The sequence below is a fragment of the Triticum dicoccoides genome, chromosome 5B, assembly GCF_002162155.2.
Source record: "Triticum dicoccoides isolate Atlit2015 ecotype Zavitan chromosome 5B, WEW_v2.0, whole genome shotgun sequence".
In the NCBI taxonomy this organism is placed as follows: Eukaryota; Viridiplantae; Streptophyta; class Magnoliopsida; order Poales; family Poaceae; genus Triticum; species Triticum dicoccoides.
The window spans coordinates 460,735,943-460,761,850 of record NC_041389.1 but is presented as its reverse complement, the minus strand read 5'-3'; the positions used below and the strand labels follow the sequence as shown (position 1 = coordinate 460,761,850).

General features: G+C 45.5%; 1 pseudogene; it reads left to right on the top strand.

Annotated features, from left to right (window-relative positions):
• LOC119305756 overlaps positions 1–4,825 on the top strand; it is an 11,518-nt pseudogene extending 6,693 nt beyond the window's left edge.
• Positions 4,826–25,908: the final 21,083 nt, after the last annotated feature.

Genomic DNA, 25,908 nt, shown 5'->3' with positions numbered 1-25,908 from the left:
TGGAGCCACCAACCCGTATTAAAGGCCACCACCTTTAGTACCGGTTGGTGGCTCCAACCGGTACCAAAGACCCCCCCCCCCTTTAGTACCGGTTGGAGCCACCAACCCGTACTAAAGGCCACCACCTCTTTAGTACCGGTTCGTGGCACGAACCGATATTAAAGGTTCGCTACGAACCGGTACTAATGAGCGCCGCCCGTCTGGCCGTTGGAACCGGCACTAATGGTCACATTAGTGACGGTTCAATTGCAAACCGGGATTAATGAGTTTCACATTAGACCCTTTTTCTACTAGTATAAGTATATCATCGTCTGGATTGTATTTACCCTTAGAACACGTGCACACAAAGATTCTGGGTTCTCAAGTAGTCGCCGACACTGTTTTGCTAATAAAGCAAGGTTGAAACTATGAAGGTCCCCAAACCCCATGCCCACTTTCCTCTTCAGGGTGCACATCTTCCACCATGCATACCAAAGCATTTTGTTCTTCTCCTCATTGTATCCTCGCCAAAACCCCGCAATATCATCTCTAATAGATTTACAAATACCTTTTGGGAGTTTAAACACATACATAGCATAATAAGGAATTGCATGTGCTACTAATTTTAGTAAGATCTATTTCCCTTGGACAGACATAACTTTTCCTTCCACCCTTTCAATCTCTGAAAAATTCTATCAAGATGTGGAAAGCAATCACTATGGTCCACACCAACCATAGTAGGCAAGCCTAGATACTTGTCACAAAGAGCCTCTGTCAAAATGTCTAGGTCCGTGCAAATATCTTCTCTGACACAAACATTAGTGTTTGGACTAAAAACACTGGATTTAGCTATGCTAACCTGCTGACTAGAGCTAGTGCAATATGTATCAAGTACTCACTTCAAAGTGTGCGCATTATGGACATTAGCCCTAATAAATATCGCTGAGTCATTGCAAATAGGAGATGGGAAATAGAAGGTGAATTTCTGTAGATGAGGATACCTTCAATTCCAGCAATCTCCTCCTCTTGAGCTAAGATACAAGACAAGCCTTCAGAGCATAGCAAAAGGAGGTACAATGATAGAGGCTCCCCCTGTCTCAGTCCCCTGGTAGGCATAAATTCTTCATCCTCTGTGTCATTAAATCTCACTCTATAGCTTACTGTGGACATACATTTCATGATCAATTCCACCCACTGGGAGTAAATCTAACTTTAGCATCATTTGTTTCAAGAATCCCCATTCTACTCGGTCATAAGCATTCAACCTATCAATTTTCACCACACAAAACCCATTAGCACCATGAGAATTTTTCTTAATCGCATGAAAATACTCATATGCAACCAACACATTCTCCGTAATCAGCCTGCCCGGGGCAAAGACACTTAGTGTTTGTGAGATAACCTCGGGTAGGATTTTATTCAACCTATTTGCCAACATTTTTAGATGATTTTATAGACCATATTACAGAAGCTAATAGGCCTATATTGAGTGATTACCTCTGGGTTCTTAACCTTTGGAATCAGGACGATGTTGGTCTACTTCCAACCACTGGAATTCTATTTTTGTTGACCACATCAAACACCTTATTGGTTAGTTCATCTCTGGGTATATGTCATAAACTCTTAAAGAATATACCATGCAGGTCGTCCGGGCCAAGGGCCTTCATGTCACCAATTTGAAACAATGCCTTTCGCACCTTCTCCCTTGAGAATGATTCCATTAAGAGTTGGTTCATCTCGGTCGTGATCCGGGGTTTATTTGCCTGTAGGACCTCCTGCTCAATCACACCCATTACCAAAATACTCAAGAATAAGGGGATGAGATTCTCATTCCCCTCAACCCATCCTTTATTATTTCTCAATTTTTGATCAAGTTTCTGCGTCTCCTAGAGGATGCAAACTAGTTAAAATACTTGGCGTTGCGATCACCAGCCGAAGCCAATTCACACAACCCCACTACACCCAATATATTTCATCTTGATCAAGTAAATTCTCAATAAGGACCGAGAGACCTTTTTTACTTCATCTTTAGTTCTTCATTAAATGTTGCTCTCGTGAAAGCTTCAAGGTCTCTGTGAGCTTTTTTCAACCGAGCTCTATGGCCCTTCAAAAATTGCTGATCCCAAACATGCATGCCCTTGTGGACAGATTCCAATTTCTGTTTCACCTTGCAACACAAGCCTTGAGTGACCGCTTTCAGCCAAGCCGATTTGACAATCTCTTCAACAATTTCTTCCGCCAGCCATGTTGCTTTGAATTTACGTTCAAATGTCAGTCTACTAGAAGCTACCTAAAGAGGTAATCAATATCCAAACAGATTGGTAGAGGGTCTGACTTCCCTATATCTAGATTACTCAGACCCACCAAAGGATGCATAGTCATCCATTCAGAGTTGGAAATGGCCCGATCAAGAGGCTCTTTTAGTCCACCGCGGAACTAGGTGAACCTGTCACCTGTATATCCCATATCCTCGACAAAGGAGTATGATAGTGCGTCTTGGAATGCTTGTAGGAGAGGATGCTGCCGAGGAGTTCCACCCTCCTTCTCCGAGGAGAAAAAAATCTCGTTGAAGTCCCCAATAACCGCCCAAGGAATGTTAGAGTGGTCGTGTAGATCTCGTAGGAGGCGATATGTACGGTCTTTATAATCCCAACCGGGCTCTCCATAGATGCCAGTTAGTCTCCATGTGTCCCCGTTCTGTTCTTGTACCGAAACATCAATGAAGTCCAGAGGGGAAGCCCGGGAGTAGATCCTAACCTCCTTCTTCCAGGCTAACAGTAGTCCACCTTTTCTTCCGTCGGGACTTGGTGCAACAATCATCTCATCCATCCCTAGCTTTCTCCTCATTTTCTTGTGTGGAACTCCGTAGTTTCATATTTCCGATCTAAAGTGCAAATTAGGCAATCTTTTTATGTGGCTTAAAGTTTTATGATAGTATGAGACTAGGTTTGTGTTTGAGATCATACCTAAACAACAAATCCTTATGAGATAATACTCGCAGTTGTGGTAGGTGGATGGAATACAATAAATGTGGTACTGTAGATGTTGACATTTTATTTTATAATCTTCGCGAAACATAAATATGTTTGACTTCCACAGAAATTGATGCACCTTATATTTTCGAACAGAGAGAGTTGAATTTAAAGCTACAAATATAAGCATAACACAATGTTTTATTGTTGAGTTGTTGTTGTAAGTTCACAATGCGCCACATCATAATTATTAACTCTATATGTTTATTGATAGATTCAAAGACAATAAACATAGGTCTAATTGTCGGGATAGTATCCGCTGGTATCTTTGTGCTGGTCGTTATAGCCGCATGGCTTGGCTACCACAACTGTCTAAAAAGGAAGGGTATAGCATCCGGAGGTGCAAAGACCCCTTTCGACCAAGACATGGACAATGAGTTTGAAAAGGGGGTAGGGCCACGGAGATTCAGGTACAACGAGATATCGCGAGCCACTAGGGGATTCTCTGACGAGGAGAAGCTCGGCGAGGGCGGCTTCGGGGCAGTATACCGAGGGTTCTTGCAAGACCAGGGGCTCCATGTGGCCATCAAGAGAGTTTCCAAGACATCGAGTCAAGGGAGAAGGGAATACATCGCAGAAGTGACCATCATCGGCCGACTAAGGCATCACAACCTTGTCCAGCTTGTCGGGTGGTGCCATAAAGACGACGAGCTCCTGCTCGTCTACGAGCTTATGACGAACGGCAGCCTCGATGCCCATCTCTACAATTCCACGGAAGTCCTAACATGGGCAACCAGGTAACATGAATTTGAGTGTATTTTTCAATTGCTTCTAAGTCTCACCTAATGGTTTATGATGCAACATGAAGTTTAGAGATGTGGAATTGAGCAGTTGTGTAGATGTCGACCTAAAGTTACAAAAAAGGTTTTATTTACCATCTGCTTTAGACATATTAAATAAATCGAGATGAATTCTCGGTGAACAGATATTATTTACACTTCAAGGTCACAGAGTATATTTTTGATATTTGTCTTGTGATTATTTAAAAAAAAGGAGGTTCAAACCCTCATTTGTCTGGTGACATGTACAGGTACCAGATCATACTTGGCATGGGATCTGCTCGGACATACCTGCACCAGGAGTGGGAGCAGTGCGTGGTGCACAGCGACATCAAGCCAAGCAACGTGATGCTTGACTCATCGTTCAACGCCAAGCTGGGGGACTTCGGGCTCGCGCGCCTCGTCAACCACAGCAGCGGCGCTCACACCACGACGACGTTGGCCGGCACCAAGGGCTACATGGACCCGGCGTACGCGGTGACCATCCGGGCTAGCGCGCAGACCAACGTGTACAGCTTTGGGGTCGTCCTCCTCGAGATCGCCTGTGGCCGTCGACCCGCAGGAGGAGGAGGAGAGCAAGGTCCTGCTCGTCGAGTGGGTCTGGGAGCTGTACGGGAGAGATGCGCTCCTCGACGCGGCGGACGGCGACATGGACGCGCGCGAGATGGAGTGCGCGCTGGTCACGGGCCTCTGGTGCGTCCACCCGGACTACGGCTTCCGGCCGTCCATCCGACAAGCCATGAGCGTGCTCCAGTTCGAGGCGCCGCTTCCGGAACTCCCCCCGGAGACAGTGTGCCCGGAGAGGCCGGTGGCAGTGTAGGCGCCGCCTCACGGAGGGCACAGATCGAGCTACACGTCGTCGGCTGGGAGTTCTGGCGCCGGCGGACGCTCGTCCACAAGTGACCGGACGGCGGCGAACAGCCGTTCATTTGCCATTGCGCCCACGACGAGTCAGACCACAAGGCCGACCGCCGCGTCCACGCCGGACCAAACTCACGCCCTGGGCATGTTCAGTCCACGAACTACTCTTCCTAGCACAATACTATCAAGGTGCGACTGTTTTACTAGGAGTTTGTAGCAGTGATGAATTACCATTTAGCTATATATGTAAACGGTTTTGCTATCTTTTTGCGAATTGAGGGGCGCACCCCCGATTCCATTTCATTGATGAAAAGAAACGGATAATTCCATAATAAAACAATAATACAAAGTTAAAACAAGGGACGCGTCTAGCGAGCGCGCATAGGCTCGCTAGCGATCTCGAGCGGCCGGCGAACAAAAGAAACCCCTGGCTCCCACGTCCCGAAAAGGAAACCGTCAGCCTGCGCCCGCTGCATGCCATCCCACCACCCAGGCGGTGCCCCAGCCGCTGCATGCCATCCCACCAACCAGGCGGTCCCCCAGCGCAGGCAGGAGCGGTGGGAGATCACGTGAACCTTCCCCCAAGTCCCGCACCACCTCCAACCCCTGGATCCTTTTTCGCATACCTCCATCCCAACTACCCAGGCACATCTTCCCCACAAAAGCTCTCCCTGCAGGAAGAACCCTCAGATCGCCATGACAGCTAAAACAAGCTGAGATTCCAGGCCGAAAACCCCGGAAATCATGCCAGAAACCTATGAGTTCCTCCCCAGATCCTCCCTCCTTCACTCTCCATCCAGATCCCCCCCTTCTTCTATTTCCCTTACCTTCTCTCCAGATCTTCTTCCCAGAAAAAAGCTTCTTCATTGTTGTAGATAGCAGATACGCAATACAGGAAAAACATTGATCAAAAAACCTATTGCCTGTGCAATTTTGGGGGATTTTTTGTGCAATTTCACCATGGCCCAAACCAACTTCACCAACTGTTGTGTGCAACGAACAAACTGATAAGTGATAACACATATGTAGGGGGCAACATGTGTAGCAACAAACACACAGAAAAAACACACGTATGTAGTAAAAAGCAGCATATGTATGGATTTGATTCACAGAAAAATGCAGTAGAAAAACTAACTAGAAACTATGTCTATGTAGAAAAATATAACAAAACTAAAGTCTGTCCAGGGTGCTATAAGCACAACTTCTAGTTGTAGTCACTAAAATCTTTCTGGGCTGTTTTTCCTTTGATATTTCCACACAGCAGTATATTCTAGCTTGTATTAGGGCATTATGTGCAAAATGACAGCAGCACTTCCACCTATAACCTGCGAAATGGGGCAAAAAAAAATTCTGAGAAAAATAAACCAACCCTGGGTTGTATTTGTACAACATAAGCACCACAGCTGTTGAACTGGTATCATCCCTATGTGCAAAAAAGGTGCATCACTTAAAAATGTGCTTGCACGAAATTCAACCAACCATGGGTAAGACCTGTGCAACTAAAGAACAAGAACTGTGCAACTGGCATCACTTCTATGTGCAAATAAAGAACATCACTTGAAAATGTGGTTGCACGAAATTCAACCAACCCCGGGTTAAATTTGTGCAACTAAAGAGCAAGAACTGTGCAACTGGCATCACATCTATGTGCAAAAAAGAGTGTCACTTAAAAATGTGCTTGCACGAAATTCAACCAACCCTGGGTTAAATCTGTGCAACTGAAGAGCAAGAACTGTGCAACTGGCATCACATCTATGTGCAAAAAAGGAGCGTCACTTAGAAATGTGCTTGCACGAAATTAAACCAACCCTGGGTTAGATCTGTGCAACTAAAGAGCAAGAACTATGCAACTGGCATCACATCTATGTGCAAAAAAGAGCATCACTTAGAAATGTGCTTGCACGAAATTCAACCAACCTTGGGTTAGATCTGTGCAACTAAAGAGCAAGAACTGTGCAACTGGCATCACTTCTATGTGCAAATAAAAAGCGTCACTTAAAAATGTGCTTGCCCAAAAATCAACCAACCCTGGCTTGAATCTGTTCAACTAAAATAAACAGTCGACGTGCAACTTTTTTCTCTATATGTGGGCACCCCCTCCCCAACTACCCTACCAGTAGGACGTGCAACTTCGACAGCTGCCCTGACCAACCGACTGGTTGTCGATGTGCAGCTATGAAAGCATGGTTGTGCGACTTTGCGTGGCTTCCTAACGACCGTAGCACTCCAGCTCCATCACCAAGAAAAAAGGGATTCGAGGAGGTAGTGGCGGTGCTACTCCGGCTCCACGACCAGGGACTCCCCTGGCAACCTACTAACCCCAGCCACAATGGATCTGGTAGTAAGACCTTGACCACCACTGTAGGCGAGCTGTGGACACCCACTCACCAACTACCCGTAGACACCCGCTGTTATGGTGCCCTAGAAGGAGGGCACGGGAGGGCCGGCCGGGGGCCTTTTTGCCCACGGCCGTGCAAGAGGAAAGGAATTTCCTTCTTAATTCTTGCTTGATTAGATTGATACATCCCCTCTCTTTGTATAGAGGTTTACTTGAATCCCAAGCAAGGCTTACTTGACCCCTAAGCAAGTGACCTTTATCTCTAATTAAACCTAAGATTGACGGGCTATACCGCCAGCCCAGGCCATTAGGCCCATTACGTACTCTAACACTACACCCCACCTGGACATGCAGCTTGACCTCGAGCTGGAGCCTAACCAACTTATAACCATGACTCGATGCAACACAAACCTAACACCTAAAAACAAGCATTTTACATCTCGGCTTGTTTTATTACTCTCAACCTGAAATGGACTGGGACGATTTATGTTGGACCCCTTAACAAAAAGTGGACACCATCCGCATGTCAGACGTGCATGTGTATAGCCACCTGGATCCCATGGACACCATCTGGACAAAAGGAGTGCATGTGTATGGCCACCTGGAAGTGGTCGCAAGAGCGACCAACAGAGACGCCCTCGCGGCGGCCGGCAGAATGCAGTGGTGCTACGCGGTGCGCTCCTGTTGGTGACACCCTGCCTTCTCCCCGCCGGACGGCTGTTGGTCTGCACCGCACAAAGAGGAGTGGAGGGCTTGCGATGGAGAATGACAAGGAGGGGTGCGCCGCCCCAGCCGCCGATGTCGCAGACTTTGAGGTCGCTGCCGTCGGGGAAGACAACATGCCCAAGATCCCTGACGTAGCGGACGAAATCGAGGTCCTTTGCACAGTGAAGCGCAGCTGGGAGGAGCGGCAGCTGCAGACCACTCATCCCCCGCACATGACGACGCGCTAGGAGGCCGCGCGCAGCAGCCTGTAGCCTCACCGCCGCCGACACGTGGCGGGTAGCGATCCAAGCCGGAAGCGGTGACGGCGATGGCGGGAACTTGGTCTGCTCGATGGGGACGCCCTAGGGAAGCGGTAATGGCGACAGCGGGAACTTGATCTGGTGGGTCGGGACTCCCTCCGGCGCGGTCGATGCGGGGCCGGAGCTGACCGGCGGTGGCTGCTGCAGCAGAGCGCCGGGCGCGGCGGAGGCCGCCCGGGGTGGTGGCTGCTGGAGCGGAGTGCCGGGCGCGGCGGAGGCCGCCCGGGGTGGCGGCTGCCACTGTAGCCAGGGTAGGGCATTGGTGGCGGTGGATTGCAGCTGCAGGGGCCCGGCAGGGACGCCCTGGGGCAGCGGCAATGGCTGCTGCGGCGGAGCGCTGGGCGCGGCAAAGGTCGCCAGGAGCGGCGACTGCCACTGCAGCCAGGGCGGGCGGTGGTGGCATCTGCAGTGGCCCAGCAAGCGCGGCAGAGGCCGCTTGGTGCAGCGGCTGCCACGGCAGCCACAACGGCATGGTGGCGATAGGCGGCGCAGCCGGGTGCAGTCCGTAGGACCCGGCCAAGAACAAGCGGATCTCCTGGACCGCCTGTGTTAGGTCCCGCAGCGTCCCAAACACCTCAATCGGGGTGAGAACGGCAGGGGCGGGCGCGACGAAGGATCCCGGCAGCGGAAGAGATAGGCCGGGCGGCGGTGAAGACATGATCGAACCGAAGCTAGCTGATACCAAATTGTTATGGCGCTGCTAGAAGGAGGGCACGAGAGGGCCGGTCGGGGGCCTTTTTGCCCATAGCCGTGCCAGAGGGAAGGGATTTCCTTCTTAATTCTTACTTGATTAGATTGATACATCTCCTCTGTTTATATAAAGAGGTTTACTTGACTCCCAAGCAAGACTTACTTGACCCCTAAGCAAGTGACATTTATCTCTAATTAACCCTAAGACTAACAGGCTATACCGCCAGCCCAGGCCATTAGGCCCATTACGTACTCTCACACCCGCTCACCAACTACCCCTACCAGTACGATGTGCAACTTCGACGGCTGCCCTGACCAACTACTTGGCAATCGATGTGCAACTTCGAAAGCATGGTTGTGCAACTGTATATGCTTAGGCGCATTGTTTTTGAGTCGCGCGACTAGTCGATGAGTTGCAAAAAATGCCAACTCAACTTAGTGTCGACTCGAGTCACGACTAGTCGCAACTGCAGGCTCGACTTTTTTCGAGCCATGACTCAAAAACCATGCTTAGGTGTGCAACTATGTACGTCTTTCTGTGAAGCTTGTAATTCCTCCCTATGCAACTATATAACTAAGTGTGCAAACTATTCTACCTACTGTAAAATTAGTAATACCTCTTTGTGCAACTAAGCATAATTGAGCTCTACTGAGTAGTAATTCCGACGAGCACTATTGTAATGACAAAGCAGTGTAAGCAAGGCATAGATGGATCAAGTTGCATCAACTACAGATCCATGGAGTTTTGAAAAGTAGGATCCTAAATTCATACCATCAGTGACAAAAAAAATCTATAGAACTTCAATTCTTTTCATTGATTCAACTAGATGTAATGAGCACCAACCAAAACCAAGAGGAACTAGTAACTATACTAACTAGTCTTCATTGATTCTTACTTACAAGAACTACAAATTTCTTTGATTCAACCCAACCAAACACATCTCATAATTCAACAAGCGCAGGAAGCCATTGGTATTCAGCGGACCAACTACTCAGGGAAAACCCTTGATCCCATCAAAGTAAACTAGCCTCGGCGTTGAAGTCATACCTGGCAGCAAGCCTCCACGGAGAATAGGTCTGGATGCATCAGCGCATACGCACAGCTCCATGAATGGGAACACAACAGCGAACACACACATGCACATGCTTCCTTCTAGTTGAATTTTTTTCAATTCCTCGAACATTAGAGGGAAAACAAAACTCAGGACCACATCCCACTTCAAATTACATAGCTCCATGGATGGGCTCAATTTTATTACACTAAATTCCATAGAAGCAAGACACGTACCATGAAAGGATGAAGAAGTACGGAGCACCTGCTGAGCGATGGGAGCTTGTAGATTGAGTGCTTGCTGAAATTCGTGGATATTGTTGTGGGACTATTTGAAAACTCAAGGCTGCCGACTCCCAAATGGTTATAGTGCAACTATGAAAGTTGAGGATGCCAACTCGTATGATACTATTGTGCAACTATTTGAAAAGTTGAGGATACCCAGTCCTAATTGATTTTTGTGCAACTATAAAAGTTCAGGATGCATCTATAGAAGTTGAGGATACCTGTCCTTCACTAGAAGCTGCATCTCCTTCTACAACCATTTTTGGTCTGTGAAAAAAAAGAAAACAAACAAATTAGCCGAAGCAACCAAATGCATAGAAGAAAAATGGTGTAAGTGCATCTAGTGCCACTCCTAGTTGGTTTTGGAGTATTGACGACAAAGTTGGTTGAGGGTGTTGGGTTTCGTAGTAATTTCAAAAAATTTCCTACGCGCACACAGGATCATGTGATGCATAGCAACGAGAGGAGAGTGTTGTCTACGTACCCAACGCAGACCGACTGCGGAAGCAATGACACGACGTAGAGGAAGTAGTCGTACGTCTTCACGATCCAACCGATCAAGCACCGAAACTACGGCACCTCCGAGTTCGAGCACACGTTCAGCTCGATGACGATCCCCGGACTCCGATCCAGCAAAGTGTCGGGGAAGAGTTTCGTCAGCACGACGGCGTGGTGACGATCTTGATGAACTACAGCAGCAGGGCTTCGCCTAAACTCCGCTACAGTATTATCGAGGAATATGGTGGCAGGGGGCACCACACACGGCTAAGGAATCGATCACGTGGATCAACTTGTGTCAACTTGTGTGTTTAGAGGTGTCCCTGCCTCCGTATATAAAGGAGGAGAGGAGGGGAGGCTGGCCGGCCAAAGAGGGAGGCGCAGGAGAGTCCTACTCCCTCTGGGAGTAGGATTCCTCCCCCCAATCCTAGTCCAACTAGGATTCCTCGGAGGGGAAGGGAGAGAGGGGGGCCGGCCACCTTCTCCTAGTCCTAATAGGACTAGGGGAGGGGAAAGAGGCGCAGCCACCTTGGGCTGCCCCTTTCTCCTTTCCACTAAGGCCCATGATGGCCCATATGGCTCCCGGGGGGGTTCCGGTAACCTCCCGGTAACCCGGTAAAATCCCGATTTCACCCGGAACACTTCCGATGTCCAAACATAGGCTTCCAATATATCAATCTTTACGTCTCGACCATTTCGAGACTCCTCGTCATGTCCGTGATCACATCCGGGACTCCGAACAACCTTCGGTACATCAAAATGCATAAACTCATAATATAACTGTCATCGTAACCTTAAGCGTGCGGACCCTACGGGTTCGAGAACAATGTAGACATGACCGAGACATGTCTCTGGTCAATAACCAATAGCGGGACCTGGATGCCCATATTGGCTCCTACATATTCTACGAAGATCTTTATCGGTCAGACCGCATAACAACATACGTTGTTCCCTTTGTCATCGGTATGTTACTTGCCCGAGATTCGATCGTCGGTTCCAATACCTAGTTCAATCTCGTTAACGGCAAGTCTCTTTACTCGTTCCGTAATACATCATCTCACAACTAACATATTAGTTGTAATGCTTGCAAGGCTTATGTGATGTGTATTACCGAGAGGGCCCAGAGATACCTCTCCGACAATCGGAGTGACAAATCCTAATCTCGAAATACGCCAACCCAACATCGACCATTGGAGACACCTGTAGTACTCCTTTATAATCACCCATTTACGTTGTGACGTTTGGTAGTACCCAAAGTGTTCCTCCGGTAAACGGGAGTTGCATAATCTCATAGTCGTAGGAACATGTATAAGTCATGAAGAAAGCAATAGCAACATACTAAACGATCAGGTGCTAAGCTAATGGAATGGGTCATGTCAATCAGATCATTCTACTAATGATGTGACCTCGTTAATCAAATAACAACTCATTGTTCATGGTTAGGAAACATAACCATCTTTGATTAACGAGCTAGTCAAGTAGAGGCATACTAGTGACACTCTGTTTGTCTATGTATTCACACATGTATTATGTTTCCGGAAAATACAATTCTAGCATGAATAATAAACATTTATCATGATTATAAGGAAATAAGTAATAACTTTATTATTGCCTCTAGGGCATATTTCCTTCAGTCTCCCACTTGCACTAGAGTCAATAATCTAGATTACACTGTAATGAATCTAACACCCATGGAGCTTTGGTGCTGATCATGTTTTGCTCGTGGAAGAGTCTTAGTCAACGGGTCTGCAATATTCAGATCCGTATGTATCTTGCAAATCTCTATGTCTCCCACCTGGACTAGATCCCGGATGGAGTTGAAGCGTCTCTTGATGTGTTTGGTCCTTTTGTGAAATCTGGATTCCTTTGCCAAGGCAATTGCACCAGTATTGTCACAAAAGATTTTCATTGGACCCGATGCACTAGGTATGACACCTAGATCGGATATGAACTCCTTCATCCAGACTCCTTCATTTGCTGCTTCCGAAGCAGCTATGTATTCCGCTTCACATGTAGATCCCGCTACGACACTTTGTTTAGAACTGCACCAACTGACAGCTCCACCGTTTAATGTAAACACGTATCCGGTTTGCGATTTAGAATCGTCCGGATCAGTGTCAAAGCTTGCATCAACGTAACCTTTTACGATGAGCTCTTTGTCACTTCCATATACGAGAAACATATCCTTAGTCCTTTTCAGGTATTTCAGGATGTTCTTGACCGCTGTCCAGTGATCCATTCCTGGATTACTTTGGTACCTCCCTGCTAAACTTATAGCAAGGCACACATCAGGTCTGGTACACAGCATTGCATACATGATAGAGCCTATGGCTGATGCATAGGGAACATCTTTCATATTCTCTCTATCTTCTGCAGTGGTCGGGCATTGAGTCTTAATCAATTTCACACCTTGTAACACAGGCAAGAACCATTTCTTTGCTTGATCCATTTTGAATTTCTTCAAAATTTTGTCAAGGTATGTGCTTTGTGAAAGTCCAATTAAGCATCTTGATCTGTCTCTATAGATCTTAATGCCTAATATGTAAGCAGCTTCACCGAGGTCTTTCATTGAAAAACTTTTATTCAAGTATCCCTTTATGCTATCCAGAAATTCTATATCATTTCCAATCAGTAATATGTCATCCACATATAATATCAGAAATGCTACAGAGCTCCCACTCACTTTCTTGTAAATACAGGCTTCTCCAAAAGTCTGTATAAAACCAAATGCTTTGATCACACTATCAAAACGTTTATTCCAACTCCGAGAGGCTTGCACCAGTCCATAAATGGATCGCTGGAGCTTGCACACTTTGTTAGCTCCCTTTGGATCGACAAAACCTTCTGGTTGCATCATATACAACTCTTCTTCCAGGAATCCATTCAGGAATGCAGTTTTGACATCCATTTGCCAAATTTCAGAATCATAAAATGCGGCAATTGCTAACATGATTCGGACGGACTTAAGCATCGCTACGGGTGAGAAGGTCTCATCGTAGTCAATTCCTTGAACTTGTCGAAAACCTTTTGCGACAAGTCGAGCTTTGTAGACAGTAACATTACCATCAGCGTCAGTCTTCTTCTTAAAGATCCATTTATTCTCAATCGCTTGCCGATCATCGGGCAAGTCAACCAAAGTCCATACTTTGTTCTCATACATGGATCCCATCTCAGATTTCATGGCTTCTAGCCACTTTGCGGAATCTGGGCTCACCATCGCTTCTTCATAGTTCGTAGGTTCATCATGATCTAGTAGCATGACCTCCAGAACAGGATTACCGTACCACTCTGGTGCGGATCTTACTCTGGTTGATCTACGAAGTTCAGTAGTATCTTGATCTGAAGTTTCATGATCATTATCATTGGCTTCCTCACTAACTGGTGTAGGTGTCACTGAAACAGTTTTCTGTGATGAACTACTTTCCAGTAAGGGAGCAGGTACAATTACCTCGTCAAGTTCTACTTTCCTCCCACTCACTTCTTTCGAGAGAAACTCCTTCTCTAGAAATGATCCATTCTTAGCAACAAATGTTTTGCCTTCGGATCTGTGATAGAAGGTGTACCCAACAGTTTCCTTTGGGTATCCTATGAATACACATTTCTCCGATTTGGGTTCGAGCTTATCAGGTTGAAGCTTTTTCACATAAGCATCGCAGCCCCAAACTTTAAGAAACGACAACTTTGGTTTCTTGCCAAACCATAGTTCATAAGGCGTCGTCTCAACGGATTTTGATGGTGCCCTATTTAACGTGAATGCGGCCATCTCTAAAGCATATCCCCAAAATGATAGCGGTAAATCTGTAAGAGACATCATAGATCGCACCATATCTAGTAAAGTACGATTACGACGTTCGGACACACCATTACGCTGTGGTGTTCCGGGGGGCGTGAGTTGCGAAACTATTCCACAGTTTTTCAAATGTACACCAAACTCGTAACTCAAATATTCTCCTCCACGATCAGATCGTAGAAACTTTATTTTCTTGTTACGATGATTTTCAACTTCACTCTGAAATTCTTTGAACTTCACGACGTAGAGGAAGTAGTCGTACGTCTTCACGATCCAACCGATCAAGCACCGAAACTACGGCACCTCCGAGTTCGAGCACACGTTCAGCTCGATGACGATCCCCGGACTCCGATCCAGCAAAGTGTCGGGGAAGAGTTTCGTCAGCACGACGGCGTGGTGATGATCTTGATGAATTACAGCAGCAGGGCTTCGCCTAAACTCCGCTACAGTATTATCGAGGAATATGGTGGCAGGGGGCACCGCACACGGCTAAGGAATCGATCACGTGGATCAACTTGTGTCAACTTGTGTGTTTAGAGGTGCCCCTGCCTCCGTATATAAAGGAGGAGAGGAGGGGAGGCTGGCCGGCCAAAGAGGGAGGCGCAGGAGAGTCCTACTCCCTCTGGGAGTAGGATTCCTCCCCCCAATCCTAGTCCAACTAGGATTCCTCGGAGGGGAAGGGAGAGAGGGGGGCCGGCCACCTTCTCCTAGTCCTAATAGGACTAGGGGAGGGGAAAGAGGCGCAGCCACCTTGGGCTGCCCCTTTCTCCTTTCCACTAAGGCCCATGATGGCCCATATGGCTCCCGGGGGGTTCCGGTAACCTCCCGGTAACCCGGTAAAATCCCGATTTCACCCGGAACACTTCCGATGTCCAAACATAGGCTTCCAATATATCAATCTTTACGTCTAGACCATTTCGAGACTCCTCGTCATGTCCGTGATCACATCCGGGACTCCGAACAACCTTCGGTACATCAAAATGCATAAACTCATAATATAATTGTCATCGGTATGTTACTTGCCCGAGATTCGATCGTCGGTATCCAATACCTAGTTCAATCTCGTTAACGGCAAGTCTCTTTACTCGTTCCGTAATACATCATCTCACAACTAACATATTAGTTGTAATGCTTGCAAGGCTTATGTGATGTGTATTACCGAGAGGGCCCAGAGATACCTCTCCGACAATCGGAGTGACAAATCCAAATCTCGAAATACGCCAACCCAACATCGACCATTGGAGACACCTGTAGTACTCCTTTATAATCACCCATTTACGTTGTGACGTTTGGTAGTACCCAAAGTGTTCCTCCGGTAAACGGGAGTTGCATAATCTCATAGTCGTAGGAACATGTATAAGTCATGAAGAAAGCAATAGCAACATACTAAACGATCAGGTGCTAAGCTAATGGAATGGGTCATGTCAATCAGATCATTCTACTAATGATGTGACCTCGTTAATCAAATAACAACTCATTGTTCATGGTTAGGAAACATAACCATCTTTGATTAACGAGCTAGTCAAGTAGAGGCATACTAGTGACACTCTGTTTGTCTATGTATTCACACATGTATTATGTTTCCGGAAAATACAATTCTAGCATGAATAATAAACATTTATCATGATTATAAGGAAATAAATAATAACTTTATTATTGCCTCTAGGGCATATTTCCTTCAGTCTCCCACTTGCACTAGAGTCAATAATCTAGATTACACTGTAATGAATCTAACACCCATGGAGCTTTGGTGTTGATCATGTTTTGCTCGTGGAAGAGTCTTAGTCAACGGGTCTGCAATATTCAGATCCGTATGTATTTTGCAAATATCCTATGTCTACAATGCTCTGTGCGGAGCTACTCTAGCTAATTGCTCCCACTTTCAATATGTATCCAGATTGAGACTTAGAGTCATCTGGATCAGTGTAAAAGTTTGCACTGATGTAACTTTTACAACAAACTCTTTTATCACCTCCATAATCGAGAAACATCTCCTTAGTCCTTACTAAGGATATTCTTGACCAATGTCCAGTGATCTACTCCTAGATCACTATTGTACTCCCTTGCCAAATACAGAGCAAGGTATACAATAGGTCTGGTACATAGCATAGCATACTTTATAGAACCTATGACTGAGGCATAGGGAATGACTTTTCATTCTCTTTCTATTTTCTGCTGTGGTCGGGATTTGAGTCTTACTCAATTTCATACTTTTGCAACACAGGCAAGAACTCTTTCTTTGACTGTTCCATTTTGAACTATTTCAAAATCTTGCCAAGGTATGTACTCATTGAAAATCTTATCAAGCGTCTTGATCTATCTCAATAGATCTTGATGCTCAATATGTAAGCAGCTTCACCAAGGTCTTTCTTTGAAAAACTTTTATTCAAGTATCCCTTTATGCTATCCAGAAATTCTATATCATTTCCAATCAGTAATATGTCATCCACATATAATATGAGAAATGCTACAGAGCTCCCACTCACTTTCTTGTAAATACAGGCTTCTCCAAAAGTCTGTATAAAACCAAATGCTTTGATCACACTATCAAAACGTTTATTCCAACTCCGAGAGGCTTGCACTAGTCCATAAATGGATCGCTGGAGCTTGCACACTTTGTTAGCTCCCTTTGGATCGACAAAACCTTCTGGTTGCATCATATACAACTCTTCTTCCAGGAATCCATTCAGGAATGCAGTTTTGACATCCATTTGCCAAATTTCATAATCATAAAATGCGGCAATTGCTAACATGATTCGGACGGACTTAAGCATCGCTACGGGTGAGAAGGTCTCATCGTAGTCAATTCCTTGAACTTGCCGAAAACCTTTTGCGACAAGTCGAGCTTTGTAGACAGTAACATTACCATCAGCGTCAGTCTTCTTCTTAAAGATCCATTTATTCTCAATCGCTTGCCGATCATCGGGAAAGTCAACCAAAGTCCATACTTTGTTCTCATACATGGATCCCATCTCAGATTTCATGGCTTCTAGCCACTTTGCGGAATCTGGGCTCACCATCGCTTCTTCATAGTTCGTAGGTTCATCATGATCTAGTAGCATGACCTCCAGAGCAGGATTACCGTACCACTCTGGTGCGGATCTTACTCTGGTTGATCTACGAAGTTCAGTAGTATCTTGATCTGAAGTTTCATGATCATTATCATTGGCTTCCTCACTAACTGGTGTAGGTGTCACTGAAACAGTTTTCTGTGATGAACTACTTTCCAGTAAGGGAGCAGGTACAGTTACCTCGTCAAGTTCTACTTTCCTCCCACTCACTTCTTTCGAGAGAAACTCCTTCTCTAGAAATGATCCATTCTTAGCAACAAATGTTTTGCCTTCGGATCTGTGATAGAAGGTGTACCCAACAGTTTCCTTTGGGTATCCTATGAATACACATTTCTCCGATTTGGGTTCGAGCTTATCAGGTTGAAGCTTTTTCACATAAGCATCGCAGCCCCAAACTTTAAGAAACGACAACTTTGGTTTCTTGCCAAACCATGTTCATAAGGCGTCGTCTCAACGGATTTTGATGGTGCCCTATTTAACGTGAATGCGGCCGTCTCTAAAGCATATCCCCAAAATGATAGCGGTAAATCTGTAAGAGACATCATAGATCGCACCATATCTAGTAAAGTACGATTACGACGTTCGGACACACCATTACGCTGTGGTGTTCCGGGGGGCGTGAGTTGCGAAACTATTCCATAGTTTTTCAAATGTATACCAAACTCGTAACTCAAATATTCTCCTCCACGATCAGATCGTAGAAACTTTATTTTCTTGTTACGATGATTTTCAACTTCACTCTGAAATTCTTTGAACTTTTCAAATGTTTCAGACTTATGCTTCATTAAGTAGATATATCCATATCTGCTCAAATCATCTGTGAAGGTGAGAAAATAACGATATCCGCCACGAGCCTCAATATTCATCGGACCACATACATCGGTATGTATGATTTCCAACAAATCTGTTGCTCTCTTCATAGTACCGGAGAACGGTGTTTTAGTCATCTTGCCCATGAGGCACGGTTCGCAAGTACCAAGTGATTCATAATCAAGTGGTTCCAAAAGTCCATTAGTATGGAGTTTCTTCATGCGTTTTACACCGATATGACCTAAACGACAGTGCCACAAATAAGTTGCACTTTCATTATCAACTCTGTATCTTTTGGTTTCAACATTATGAATATGTGTATTACTACTATCAAGATTTAGTAAGAATAGACCACTCTTCAAGGGTGCATGACCATAAAAGATATTACTCATATAAATAGAACAACCATTATTCTCTGATTTAAATGAATAACCGTCTCGCATTAAACAAGATCCAGATATAATGTTCATGCTCAACGCTGGCACCAAATAACAATTATTTAGGTCTAATATTAATCCCGAAGGTAGATGTAGAGGTAGCGTGCCGACCGCGATCACATCGACTTTGGAACCGTTTCCCACGCGCATCGTCACCTCGTCCTTTGCCAGTGCCCGCTTATTCTGTAGTCCCTGTTTCGAGTTGCAAATATTAGCAACAGAACCAGTATCAAATACCCAGGTGCTACTGCGAGCATTGGTAAGGTACACATCAATAACATGTATATCACATATACCTTTGTTCACCTTGCCATCCTTCTTATCCGCCAAATACTTGGGCAGTTCCGCTTCCAGTGACCAGTCTGCTTGCAGTAGAAGCACTCAGTTTCAGGCTTAGGTCTAGACTTGGGTTTCTTCTCTTGAGCAGCAACTTGCTTGCCGTTCTTTTGAAGTTCCCCTTTTTCTTCCCTTTGCCCTTTTTCTTGAAACTAGTGGTCTTGTTAACCATCAACACTTGATGCTCCTTCTTGATTTCTACCTCCGCAGCTTTTAGCATTGCGAAGAGCTCGGGAATAGTCTTGTTCATCCCTTGCATATTATAGTTCATCACGAAGCTCTTGTAGCTTGGTGGCAGTGATTGGAGAATTCTGTCAATGACGCAATCATCTGGAAGATTAACTCCCAATTGAATCAAGTGATTATTATACCCAGACATTTTGAGTATATGCTCACTGACAGAACTGTTCTCTTCCATCTTGCAGCTATAGAACTTATTGGAGACTTCATATCTCTCAATCCGGGCATTTGCTTGAAATATTAACTTCAACTCCTGGAACATCTCATATGCTCCATGACGTTCAAAACGTCGTTGAAGTCCCGATTCTAAGCCGTAAAGCATGGCACACTGAACTATCGAGTAGTCATCAGCTTTGCTCTGCCAGACGTTCATAACATCTGGCGTTGCTCCAGCAGCAGGCCTGGCACCCGGTGCTTCCAGGACGTAATTCTTCTGTGCAGCAATGAGGATAATCCTCAAGTTACGGACCCAGTCCGTGTAATTGCTACCATCATCTTTCAACTTTGCTTTCTCAAGGAACGCATTAAAATTTAACGGAACAACAGCACGAGCAATCTATCTACAATCAACATAAACAAGCAAGATACTATCAGGGACTAAGTTCATGATAAATTTTAAGTTCAATTAATCATATTATTAAAGAACTCCCACTTAGATAGACATCCCTCTAATCCTCTAAGTGATCACGTGATCCAAATCAACTAAACCATGTCCGATCATCACGTGAGATGGAGTAGTTTCATCGGTGAACATCATTATGTTGATCATATCTACTATATGATTCACGCTCGACCTTTCGGTCTCCGTGTTCCGAGGCCATATCTGCATATGCTAGGCTCGTCAAGTTTAACCTGAGTATTCTGCGTGCGCAACTGTTTTGCACCCGTTGTATTTGAACGTAGAGCCTATCACACCCGATCATCACGTGGTGTCTCAGCACGAAGAACTTTTGCAACGGTGCATACTCAGGGAGAACACTTCTTGATAATTTAGTGAGAGATCATCTTATAATGCTACCGTCAATCAAGGCAAGATAAGATGCATAAAAAGATAAACATCACATGCAATCAATATAAGTGATATGATATGGCCATCATTATCTTGTGCTTGTGATCTCCATCTCCGAAGCACCGTCATGATCACCATCGTCACCGGCGCGACACCTTGATCTCCATCGTAGCATCGTTGTCGTCTCGCCAATCTTATGCTTCCACGACTATCACTACCGTTTAGTAATAAAGTAAAGCATTACATCGCGATTGCATTGCATACAATAAAGCGACAACCATATGGCTCCTGCCAGTTGCCGATAACTTGGTTACAAAACATGATCATCTCATACAATAAAATTCAGCATCATGCCTTGACCATATCACATCACAACATGCCCTGCAAAAACAAGTTAGACGTCCTCTACTTTGTTGTTGCATGTTTTACGTGGCTGCTACGGGCTTAAGCAAGAACCAATCTCACCTACGCATCAAAACCACAACGATAGTTTGTCAAATAGACTCCGTTTTAACCTTCGCAAGGACCGGGCGTAGCCATACTTGGTTCAACTAAAGTTGGAGAGGCAGTCGCCCGCAAGCCATCTCTGTGCAAAGCACGTCGAGGGAACCGGTCTCGCGTAAGCGTACGCGTAAGGTTGGTCCGGGTCGTCTCGTCCAACAATACCGCTGAACCAAAATATGACATGCTGGTAGGCAGTATGACTTGTATCGTCCACAACTCACTTGTGTTCTACTCGTGCATATAACATCAACATCATTAACCTAGGCTCGGATGCCACTGTTGGGTTTCGTAGTAATTTCAAAAATTTTCCTACGCGCACACAGGATCATGTGATGCATAGCAACGAGAGGAGAGTGTTGTCTACGTACCCAACGCAGACCGACTGTGGAAGCAATGACACGACGTAGAGGAAGTAGTCGTACGTCTTCACGATCCAACCGATCAAGCACCGAAACTACGGCACCTCCGAGTTCGAGCACACGTTCAGCTCGATGACGATCCCCGGACTCCGATCCAGCAAAGTGTCGGGGAAGAGTTTCGTCAGCACGACGGCGTGGTGACGATCTTGATGAACTACAGCAGCAGGGCTTCGCCTAAACTCCGCTACAGTATTATCGAGGAATATGGTGGCAGGGGGCACCGCACACGGCTAAGGAATCGATCACGTGGATCAACTTGTGTCAACTTGTGTGTTTAGAGGTGCCCTTGCCTCCGTATATAAAGGAGGAGAGGAGGGGAGGCTGGCCGGCCAAAGAGGGAGGCGCAGGAGAGTCCTACTCCCTCTGGGAGTAGGATTCCTCCCCCCAATCCTAGTCCAACTAGGATTCCTCGGAGGGGAAGGGAGAGAGGGGGGCGGCCACCTTCTCCTAGTCCTAATAGGACTAGGGGAGGGGAAAGAGGCGCAGCCACCTTGGGCTGCCCCTTTCTCCTTTCCACTAAGGCCCATGATGGCCCATATGGCTCCCGGGGGGTTCCAGTAACCTCCCGGTAACCCGGTAAAATCCCGATTTCACCCGGAACACTTCCGATGTCCAAACATAGGCTTCCAATATATCAATCTTTACGTCTCGACCATTTCGAGACTCCTCGTCATGTCCGTGATCACATCCGGGACTCCGAACAACCTTCGGTACATCAAAATGCATAAACTCATAATATAACTGTCATCGTAACCTTAAGCGTGCGGACCCTACGGGTTCGAGAACAATGTAGACATGACCGAGACATGTCTCTGGTCAATAACCAATAGCGGGACCTGGATGCCCATATTGGCTCCTACATATTCTACGAAGATCTTTATCGGTCAGACCGCATAACAACATACGTTATTCCCTTTGTCATCGGTATGTTACTTGCCCGAGATTCGATCGTCGGTATCCAATACCTAGTTCAATCTCGTTAACGGCAAGTCTCTTTACTCGTTCCGTAATACATCATCTCACAACTAACATATTAGTTGTAATGCTTGCAAGGCTTATGTGATGTGTATTACCGAGAGGGCCCAGAGATACCTCTCCGACAATCGGAGTGACAAATCCTAATCTCGAAATACGCCAACCCAACATCGACCATTGGAGACACCTGTAGTACTCCTTTATAATCACCCATTTACGTTGTGACGTTTGGTAGTACCCAAAGTGTTCCTCCGGTAAACGGGAGTTGCATAATCTCATAGTCGTAGGAACATGTATAAGTCATGAAGAAAGCAATAGCAACATACTAAACGATCAGGTGCTAAGCTAATGGAATGGGTCATGTCAATCAGATCATTCTACTAATGATGTGACCTCGTTAATCAAATAACAACTCATTGTTCATGGTTAGGAAACATAACCATCTCTGATTAACGAGCTAGTCAAGTAGAGGCATACTAGTGACACTCTGTTTGTCTATGTATTCACACATGTATTATGTTTCCGGAAAATACAATTCTAGCATGAATAATAAACATTTATCATGATTATAAGGAAATAAATAATAACTTTATTATTGCCTCTAGGGCATATTTCCTTCAGAGGGACTAATGCGTTTGTGAGAATTGCAGGATAACGCAGGTAGTGTTCCTCATTGATTCAGTTTACCTACCAGAGATGACCCCTAAAAATGAATGAAGACATTGACGACAATGGTGGTATGTGAAGATATTCACATTGAAGACTATGACATGAGAAGACAATGAATGAAGACTATGGAGCGCGAAGACTGTGTTGTTTCGTTGTTTCCCTTTCTTCTTTGTTGAGTCGTAGGAACCACCGTACTGTTAAGTGGGATCCAAGTGAACAAAGTCAGAGTGACTGAAGTGATGCTCAACCCAAATCCTATGTCTTCGAACGAAGACAATGAGAGCAAATCTTATCCAGAGCTGGATGAGTCAGCTTTGCTTGTAGCCCAAGTAAAGTTGCCGTGTGTGTTTGAAATCTGACAGTTGGAACACGTGTCAGTTCCTTAGTGACCCAGGGTCATTTCGGACATATCAGGTCGGGTTGCCTTGTGGCTATAAATAGCCCACCCCCTACACCATAAATTGGTGGCTGCTCAGAGTTAGTTTACGGCTTTTGTCGTTTTGAGAGCAACCTACATCGAAGCCTTTGAGAGAGAAATCCTTGTGAGGATAAAGCCCAAACACCCAGAGCCAAAGAGTGTTAGGCATCACTGAAGTCTTTCTGTCTGTGTGACCTGAAGACTTATTACACTTGAGGACTATGTATCCTCCAGCCGGTTAGGCGTCGCATTCTGAGCATCCAAGAGTCATTGTGGATCGCCGGTGAACGTAGTCTGTGAAGGTTCGGGAGTCTACCTTGAAGACTTACCAGAGTGATTGGGCGAGGACTGTGTGTCCTTAGCTCAAGGGGAATAAGGTGAAGACGCGGTCTTCTGAGTTGAATCTCAGCCTCCCTAACCAGATGTACAGTTGTCACAGCAACTGGAACTGGTCCAACAAATCCTGTGTCTTCAACAAGTGACTGGTTCTATCCTCTAACTCCCGTTACCTTAAGTTTGTCTTCGTGAAGTCATTGCCTGATTGTCATACCTGTTTGACTTCATTGCTTGACTGCTATTGTTGATTGGCTTCATACTATCTTCCATCCTGATCCTTACTACCAAGCTGCTATTAGTCTTTGTACTTTCACATTATTGCATAATTGACTATGGCTTGCTTGTTGTAGTATATCTTCCGCTGCATATCAATTAGGTCATTTCTATTGTTTGTCTTCGAAACTTCCATATTTTGAAGACTTTGATAAAAATCGCCTATTCACCCCCCCTCTAGTCGATAACTAGCACTTTCAATTGGTATCAGAGCAAGGTACTCCCTTGTTCTGTGTGATTCGGTTTAACCACCTGGAGTTTAGCTATGTCGACTGCAGGGATAATCAAAGTCTCCGCTGCTTGTCCTGTGTTGGATGGAACTGAATATCCCTACTGGAAGAATAAGATGTGCATGCATCTTGAAGCCATTGATGTCGACCTCTGGTATGTCGTCAAGAACGGCGTTCCCAAAAATGGAGAAGGTGTCACCCCTACTGATGTCAAGAAGTTCATTCAACTGGACTCCACTGCAAAGAACATCATCTGTGGTCATCTGACCAAAGGACAGTATGGCCGTGTGAGTGCTCTAGAAACGTCAAAGCTAGTCTGGGACTGGCTATCCAAGGTCAACGAAGGCGTCTCTACACAGAGAGACCAAAGGATCAGTATTCTTCGCAACCTCTTCAACCGCTTCAAGATAAACGAGAATGAAAATGTCCAGCTCACGTTTGATCGCCTCACCGACATCACAAATGAGCTTCAGGCTCTCGGCGCCACTGATTACCAAGCATGAAATCGTCAAGACACTACTGAGATCTCTTGACAGCTCCTTTGACACCCTTGCTCTCATGATACAAGAACGCCCTGACTTCAAGACACTCGATCCGTCTGATATACTTGAGAGGCTCAACACACATGAGTTCCAGATTTCTAAGAAAAGAGATATCTATGGTCCCAATTATGGCTGAACTCGCGCTTTGAAGGCAAAAGTGGTTTCCTCATCTGAAGAAGAATCTGACTACGGTTCTGATGATCCTGAAGACATTGGAAAGGAACTTGCCATGCTTGTGAAGAAGTTCTAGAAGTTCACCAAGAAGAAGGGCTTCAGAAAGTCTTCATGATCCAGCTCAAGAAGTGATGAAGCTTCCACTCATGACAACAAGAAGAGAACATGTCACAAGTGCAAGAAACCTGGACACTATATCTCTGAGTGTCCACAGTGGGACAATGAGAAGAAGAAGAAGAAGAGCAAGGAATATGATTCTGATGACAAGAAGGAGAAGAAATCTTCAAAGTCTTCTTCTAAGTCCTCATCAAAGTCTTCATCACATAAGAAGATCTCATCTGGCAAGGCTCGTGCTTTTGTTGGCAAGGAAATGGATTCAGAGGAGGAGTCTGCTTCTGAGGAGGCGAAGGTGGAGTCTGAAGAAGAGTCCGAACCTGGCGTTGCAAGTCTGGCTCTAGCCATAGCCTATGTTGCCAACTCCATCTTCAACACTGAAGACAATGATTTTCACACCAACGCTGAAGCTGATGACATGGACGATCCGACTCCCACCTACTGCTTCATGGCACGTGGTGCCAAGGGTATGACACCTCATGCTTCAGAGTGGATTATGGACAACGGATGCACTAATCATATGACTAGTGATCAAAGTCTTCTCATGGACTCAACCTTACGTCCATCCGATAAGAGTCACATCACATTTGCTGACACTGGTAAAAGCAAGGTATTGGGTCTAGGTAGAGTTGCAATCTCAAAGGATCAGCACATGGATAAAGTGATGCTTGTTGAATCCCTTGGGTTCAACTTAATGTTTGTCTCAATGCTTTGTGACTTGAACATGATTGTGCTTTTCGAAAAATATCGTTGCCTTGTACTAATGGAATCTGACAAGTCTCTAGTCTTTGAAGGGTATCGGAAAGATGATCTATACATGGTAGATTTCTCAGCAGGTCCACAGCTTGCCGTATGTCTTCTTGCAAAAGCTTCAGAATGCTGGCTCTGGCATCGGAGGCTGGGGCATGAGGAACTTACACACACTCATCAAGAAGAAGCATGTCATAGGCATCGAGGGTGTCAAGTTCAAGAAAGATCATTTGTGCGATGCCTGCGAAGCTGGAAAGATGACTAGGGCAAAGC